The following is an 8,442-nucleotide window of genomic DNA, read 5'->3' as shown; positions in this document are numbered from 1 at the left end:
AAAAAAAAAAAAAAATCACGGATTTTTAAGAAGTTTTGCAAGAGGGTGAAGAACCCTCTCCAGCAAAGCCAGGGTCTACTTGCATTAATGGGCTTTTCTTATACATAACCCATGGAGTTGCTGAGATTACTAAAACGAAACTAAAGTCACTGCCCTGTAGCCCACTTGCTGCCCTGCTGGAATAGGCAAAATAGTCTTACCTGGCTTATGACAAAGATATTCTTCACCAGCAAGTAGGAAAGCATTTATTCCCTCTATCCTGACAAAAACCTTGCCTTCTGGCAACAGATTGGCAACACAGTCCTTCAGAAGTCACAGCTACAGCCAGTCTACGCTGGAACTGTCCCCAGCAATATCCGTAAACCAAAAGAAATAGAAAAATGTGATGTAACATTGAGTCAACATCATATGTACTCCTAAAAAAAAATGTTAAGTCTAGAGCATATAATTTTGTTTTTCATACATATGCACCACAAATACTTTGCACAAACATGCACCAAAAGAGCAGGTTGGGTTTAGATGACTTAAGAAACATAAGAGTTAACTGCTCCTTAGGAGGCTCTAGAAAGTGTCAACCTAGATCCCCAGAAAGAAAAGCTGAGGGTGGGATAATAAGGCAAAGCATGTTAACCATCTAATTAGCAACCAGAGAAAGAAGAATTTTGTGATCAGTCAGAAGCGCTGACTTCTTTAAGCTTAATATTGACCCTTGCAAGCACTGCAGTTTAGTGAGAGCTGCTCTCAGTTGCTCACCCTAAGGTCCCTAACACAGAAAGCCTTTAGTTGCTACAAGCAGCCAGCTCTGCAAGATGAAGGGCTAAGGCGGATGATCTACCAGAAGGTCTGAAATCGGAGCAGTTCAGCTTCTTCCCTGCACAAGTTGAAAGGCTGCCCACCACAGCTCTCGTGATCCGACTTCCACTGCAATTAGCCACAAAAGCTGTATCAGGTCAGCAATTGTTTCAGCCTTCAAAAGCTCGTGTCTTCCACGATGCCTGTAATGAACAATGCCTGGACAAATTAAATTCTAGTCAAGTCGTCACCAGCTGCAGCTCATATGCACACAATTTTTTAACTAACATTCTGGAGCAAGCCCTTCCTTGTCCTCCATAAGCTGAATTGCTAGTGCCCCACAGGGCTGTTAGAAAATAATTACTTCTCTAAACCCACAGGCTACTCTTCCAAAGTAGGTGTGCCCCATGACTAATATCTGGCAACCAACCAGTTCCATCTGCATTGGTATGCTGCGAGCACAGAGCTACTGCTGTCACTTGCAACAGCTCCTGTTATATCTGTACTAACAAATGTGAAATCCTTTTTTTCACCCCAGTATCCTATGTCAAAAATGCTGCATATATTTCTGTCGATATCTTTACAAAGTGTATCTGCTATTTATCACATCCACTAATAGATCAGTCTTTAAAGCAAATGCTCTAAGCTCAACAAGTTTCTATAAGGGACCATAGGGCCATATATTTGAGTACTGACAAACCAATTTGGCATTGCACCTCTCAGAAAACACTGGAATTTTTGCCTTTCCCAGAAAGATATTTGCAGCAAGTGCCTTCAGAGCGCAGGGTGGGATTTACACTTTAACATGCAAAGAACAGTCTGCGGCCTCACCAAAACGGAATTAGAGAAACCCACCTGTTGTTCCTGCAGCTCTTCCCGGGGACACGCTTTCTATAGCTCGCTTCCCGACACAACCAGCATCACAGCACCAGGAAACATGAATTCATTCAAACGAGCAGGGAACGCACAGTACAGCCTGAAGCAGCTCTTTCAGATGGATGGGGGAGCGCTAGGAGCCAAACGCAACTTAGTAAAACAGGCTGCAGGAGAAACTTGAGATAAAAAGACACCCGTGTTCACACTGCTGACTGTGCCTGAACGTCTACTACATTTGACTCGTCTGTTCGTTTCCCAGAAAGACTGGCATGCTGCACAGTCCCACCTCAAATTAAACACACCTGATCCAAACTGACAGCACTTACAGGTCTACTGATGGACAGACACCCATATTCTGAAAAAAACAGTTCTGGAAACCATTTGTAGGCAAAGCAGCACAGGGTTATAAATTGGAAGAGAAAGACATGATGACAGGTTAGTTTCTTTCCAAGAACTTTTCCATTCCTCTGTGAGAGCTTTTCTTACAGTCACATTTACCTGAAAACAATCTCCAGGTCCCATCCGTAACAAAAAAAACCCAAACCAACAGTAAATCATTGTACCAGGCAGCATCTAATCCCATCCTACCTGCAGTTACCTTCACCTGACTCAAGACAGTGATTAGAGCACAAGATGAAGGGCCCTCTTCATTTATACGTTTCCTGTGTTCCTTCTTTACCAACAAACACCCAAGAAACCAACAAACCAAACCAATGAAATTAAGCTTAGTGATCCCCTGACCACATGAAAAAACACAGTTTAAAGACCATCAACACATGAATTTCCAGTCTTGTACAGTTTCATCTCCAAACTTCATTCTGTTCTTAGTCTTACAGGACACCAACCCACTCTCAACTGTCAGATAATATTTCTTTGTTTTAGTACATTCTTCTCATCCTTTCTTTTCAAAGCCGATACCTTCAAAAATCTCATATAAAGAATATGACTTACTGAATGTTTATTCCCCCATTTCTAAGCTACAGTTCCAGTCCTTACGCAGAAGACATGCTGGTACCAGGAGACACGTTCCACTTCCATTTACTAGCTTTAACACATACTTTGCAAAAGTATCAGCACCACTTTTGTTTCAAGATTTACCGGTCAGTATCTTACAAGGATGGAAGACAATGGGTCAAGATCAACAGCGTTAACTCCACATGATTCAACAGTGGGAATGACGACAATGTTTAATCAGGATTAGCTGCAATTAAACCTGCCTGACGCTAGCATAACACAAGCTTTCCGTCAGATTCCATCACAGGCACTCACAATACTCACGGGTTACAGGAAAAACGGTTTCCCAACACTTTGCCCAAGACGCAACGAGTGTGATGCTCCTTGAAAACGATACCAGATCCTTTTGATCATTGGAAACGCATTACCTGGAGCTATCTCCTCAGACACCCAGCACCACTGTGCACACACGCTTCAATCCCACACCGCCCAGAAGAGCATCCTAGCACTGCTAAGATTACACTTATCAACATAATTCCAAAGTTAAAAGCAAAAAAAGTCATATTTCTTGGTCTTAACTAAGGATCATCTTTAAAAAAAGGAAAAGAAAAAGAGTCGCTCAGGCTTCCCCCCCCCCGAAAAGTTGCACAGTAACATTAAATTCACAACATTTGTGTTTGGGAATTGTCCTATAATTCATAGCGAGTAACTGAAAAGAGAAGCCATGATACGTCATGATTTATTGAGCATAAACACTGATCCTTTGCCAGAAAAAAAAAAAAGTTACCCTTAGACTGGAGGAAATGAGAATAACCATGACTACAGCAGGAATAACCTCCTAAAAGCAGTTTCTGCATTATGTCTACAGAGCAATTCTTCTGTAGTTTCAGAACTGCAGCAGAAAAATCTGAGGACAAGCTGCAGAGGGTTAAAACACACGAGAAACATTTAAACCTTGTGCATTTTTCTAATAGCAGATGAGGCAGAAATGGACAAAAAGCCTTCAGGGCTAAAAAAAAACCCAAACTATTCTATACATTTAAAAATAGATTTATTTTGTCTGAAGGGGATAAGTTGGGGAAAAAAAAAAAAGCTTTTGGAGAACATTAGCAGGATGTCAATCTCACTTGCTGACTGCTCCCTGGAGCCATGAGAAGGGGCTGTCATCTCCACACTGCCACCTGAGCAGGACAGGGGAGGTGTTGGGAGAAGGAACATCCTTCCACCATCCCTGGGGCCCACAGCCCTAACACTGGCTTCAGGCCAGATCCGATTTTGCAACTTGTACGTTCGCATTAGGAGTGAGATATTTTTAAAATTACTCTTACACGGACCGTTTTCTAGCTTTTTTCCCTCTTTCTGTAGAATGGAAATAAAACAAAGCAAGAGTTACTAAGGTTTCTCAGCTTTTACAGCTTCTTAAAAAGTCTATTAAAAAAATGTATCTTTAACTGCAAATTTGGAAACATTTTCAGTTATTCAGAACCAAGACAGGCTGAAGTACTTCAAAACTTTTTCTTGTCTGTTAGAAGGAAGGGGGGAAAAAAACATACAATAAATTACAGAAAAGCATAATCCTTAACTAAATTTCCTGTTCTGTGTCTCAGCATTAACAGCGTGCCTGAATTCCCCCCCCCCCTTTTTTTTTTCTTTTTTAACATCACAGCCAATCCCTACCCACCCATTTAACAAAAACCTAATCCAAAACTACTGGAGATTTCAAGCATGTTTGAGTTTGAAATATCAGCTGAATTCATAACTCATTCCCAGGAAAAATCTGGCTCCTACACCCCTTAAAACAAAGATTAAACATATTTCAGCTGAAAAACTGCTCCTCTCACACAACAGCCGCTTATGCTGAACACCACCAGTATCAAGAATTAACTGTGGATTGCTATATTCAACCTTTTCAAACAAATTTGATGTCGTGACCACTTTTAGTTGGTTTTTAAGTTAGTTCATGGCTTTTCAAGTATCTTGGAGGAGCAGCAGCAAGAAGGACAAAAGCAGTCAGCACAATTGCACAATACAAAGAACATTTTAAAGTTTTTATCGAATCGATGGGTTCACTGGAGAGAAAATTTACGGATGAGAAACTTGAGACTGTTGTGAGCAACTTTCACTTTCAGAAATACTGTTTAAAATGAAAACATGGTTGTGTTGCACAATGGGCTATTTGTTCTGGTATTTTAATAAAGGGCCTTTTAGCAGAATGAAGCAGAAGCAAGCAGATGATAACAGGGGACTCTTACACGTGACAGCAGTAAGATCTGTATGGCTGGAGCTAACGCCGAGGGATGGAGCAGAGTCGTCCGAAGCAAACTGCCTATCGCACAAGGCCACCAACACCAGGTGCTTCCAGCTGGTACCCAAAAGCAAGGTCTGGTTCTTCCAGTTCTCTGTACTCTGTAAATTCCACCGATTTATTTTTAAATACAAACTAAGTGGGTAAATCTAAGACAAATTAACTCTTACAAAAAAAGCTCTCTCCAGCTTTGCTGGTTTGTCCTTATTGCTGCGATGGTCAGACCACACAGCAGGAGTGAACTGGATTTACATTTTCTTTTAGTTTTGTGCCCTTCCTAATTTAATTTATTCTGACATTCTGCACACCAAGCTAGCAAACCCGCAAGAGAGAACGATAATACATCACATTACCTGGCAACAGGTGAGAAGAACTAACCAACACATACTGTCCAAAAAAGTCAGAGATGGTACAACTGGGAAACTCTGAAACTCGCTATATGCACAGGATCCCACTGAAAGATTTCTGGTCTGTGGGTAAACCGATTAAATAATTTGAGTGATATTTGAGCAATTATAGAGAGCTTTCTACCTCAAAGTTCAACTATTAGACCTTTGCAACTCAATTCCTTGGACTTCTCGTACACCCAAGCAAGCTGGCACCATAGCCACAGCAGGTACTTACTTCAAACCATATCCACTATAAAGTTGGTAGAGATGCAGCATCTTAGAAAACCCTTTTTCCTCTCGCTCTACCCTCCCCATGCAAGAATCCCCAAACAATTAAACTTTTACTCTGCTTTTTATGCAGCCATCATTTTTGGGTCATCCACCCACAGCCTTCCTACAGCACAGCAGGATTGCCATCCCTCTCGCCAGCTTCACTGCTACCCACAGCGTTCAGAAGAGCAGCTAGCAAACTCTTGTGAGTTCAGAGCTGCATTGGAATCTACAAACCCAAAACGACTAAACTATCCCATCTTTCCAACCCGAGCTAATCTTCACAGCCAAAAGAGCAAGGAGGTGATTTTTTTTAAGGGACAGCTCGAGTTCTGCTGTTCACCACCTCCTTCCGAAGACGTCAAAGAAATCTTCCCCCAGCCGCTGGCGAGCAGACAAGCGGCTACTTCAAGCCCTACACAAAACAGACCATTCTAAGGGCAGTTAGTTAGGGACTGGCACTCGGCCAGCCCCACGGCTCCACAGACTAACCGCTGCGCTAACGGGACAACTTCTGGCAGGGACAGCCACGATTCCCTGTCACCAACAGCGACAACTTCTAATGCCTTACTGGCAGGGGAGGAAGCGGAGAACAGCAGTTACCAGCAATAAAAAAAAATCGGTGTTTTCCAAAGGGGAGAGTGTCTAGTTCCTCTGGAGCTAAGTTCAGGGACAAGCAGCAGGGCCACAGGTCCAGGAGCCCGGCACTCGCCTTGTTACACTAACAAGCTTCAGGGCATGACAACCTCCCAGCGCACGAGGTAGGGCAGAGCAGTTATCTCCATTTCGCAGATAAGGAAATAAGGCAGGAAGGCAGAAGTTGGGCCGGCCACAGGGGAAGTGCGATGAGCAGAGGACAAACCTACATCTCCCGAGTCACACACTCCTCTCCCGGCCACTGAATTATTCTTCTTGCCTGTTTGAACCAAGAGAAGTCAGTCTCCTGGTGTGCTGCCATTCCCCTACCTTCAGAGAGGGGATAATGCCTTCCTAGGATAACTCTCGATGTCAAAAAGCATTAATTACCTTAAGTAATACCAGTTAAATACTATATCCAGGGATAAGATGGATACAGAAGAAAAACTGGTGGGTACGTTGAAATGTGCCTCCTGTGTAAATCATTAAAATCCACAACAATACCCCAGCCACACAAAAGAGCTATTTCCATTTGTTTCACAGCTACAGATGGCAGAAGAAAACCTCTCAGACAATAAGCTCTGTTTAAACATATTGATCCAGCTTTTTTGGTGCTTTTTCCCCCATACTGGCTATAACCAGAATATGATAAATGGTGCTACATAGTCACAGAGCTCCCATGCATTTGCTTTATGATCATGCAGCTGACTTGGAACCCAAACCAGCAGTGATCAGCTCATCTGCCTGCCCACAACGGGATGTCCCACACAGGAGAAAGATGATAAAGGCGAGCAAAACCTCCAAAGGATGAAGGTCTGACTTCAGTACTACGTGCTTGAGAAGCAAGTATGTTAAGAAAACCAAGCAATTACCTAAAAGGCCTCAAGTTTACTTACAGACTCAAGACTAAATATCAAGTTACTGACTTCTGTGGTCTACCACAAGCCAGCTTTTCTCCTGGTAGTAATCACCGCAGTTTTACTTGTCCGGGTCAGTTTTACAAGAAGCCCACAGCTATAAAAAAACCTGAAAGTTGTCAGTTTTCCCCAAAAAAACCCCAAACCCATTAAAGATAATTCAGCACCTTAAAAGCCACAATAACTTATTGCCTCATTTACAAGCAGTAACAGAGAACACATCTTGGAGCAGAATGCAGCTCTAGCACAGTCCATATGGCTTTTTTTTAAGGCCACACCTGATGGTGATGGCCCAGTACAGAGGTAAATCCCATTCACCTGTTCCAGCACTGTAGAAGAAAATGAGCTGCAGAGGGGATCAGGTACCCAACTCCAGCTCCCAAACCAGGCACCGTGACACCTTCCAGTCCCTGCTTATCTACACACACACGCTTCCCTTCCTTAACCTCCTAAAGGACACCCGCCAGTATATGGCTTATCATTCCACACTTCTATTTGGAAATGAGGAGAAGGAGGAGACAGATTTCTCTCTTTGTCTGCAGCACCCACTTACCTCCTCTACTCCACTCTACCGCAATAATACAGAAAATCCAGATACTGCAGTTACCCCTCCTTTATACAACCTGTGCGCTACCATTCACTAATGCCTCCAAAGTACTGCCCAGAACGGGCAGGCTACCATTACTATCCTTCACCAGCCATCAGCTCCTCCAGCTCCCTTCTCTCTGCAACCTCTCTATACCAACCCACCGTTAACTCACGCACAGAAAAAAAGCAAGTAGATTATACAATATTGGACCTTCTGACAAGCTTTCCAGCCTCCTTTTACACCCCAAAAGAGGGTCTAGACCCGTTCCCCATTAAGTCACCCAACTTCCAAAGCGAGCTGGCACTGTGTTTCTCATCGATTACGATTGCCCCCTCTCGCCTCATCCACCCCAAAGCCCGAGACGCCCCTCGCCATCCCAGCTGCAGCCCCACACCCCGCTGCCCCCCACCTCCATCACAACAGCCCCTTCCACCCAACACCCCCCCCGTTGCAGCTCACCCAAAGACCTTGGGGCCCCCCACCACAATCCAGCGCAGCCCTTCTCTGCATCCACCCAAAAACACACCCCCAGATCACCTCCTTGCGCTGGTCCTCATGTGGAAATTATAGCCCTTGGACCCACCAGCGCCCTGCGATCCCTGTCAGATAGCCTCTCAGCTGCTCATCCCTGTCCTTTACCCCTCTACCACAAGCTCCAGCACCCTCAGCACCCTCCTTGCCCCCCCGGGGCCTCTTAACCCCCACCCCAGCCCC

The sequence above is a fragment of the Haliaeetus leucocephalus genome, unplaced genomic scaffold (genome assembly GCF_000737465.1).
Source record: "Haliaeetus leucocephalus isolate CR32 unplaced genomic scaffold, Haliaeetus_leucocephalus-4.0 Scaffold164, whole genome shotgun sequence".
Taxonomy (NCBI): domain Eukaryota; kingdom Metazoa; phylum Chordata; class Aves; order Accipitriformes; family Accipitridae; genus Haliaeetus; species Haliaeetus leucocephalus.
The sequence above is the reverse complement of the archived record's forward strand: the minus strand, read 5'-3'. Positions refer to the sequence as shown.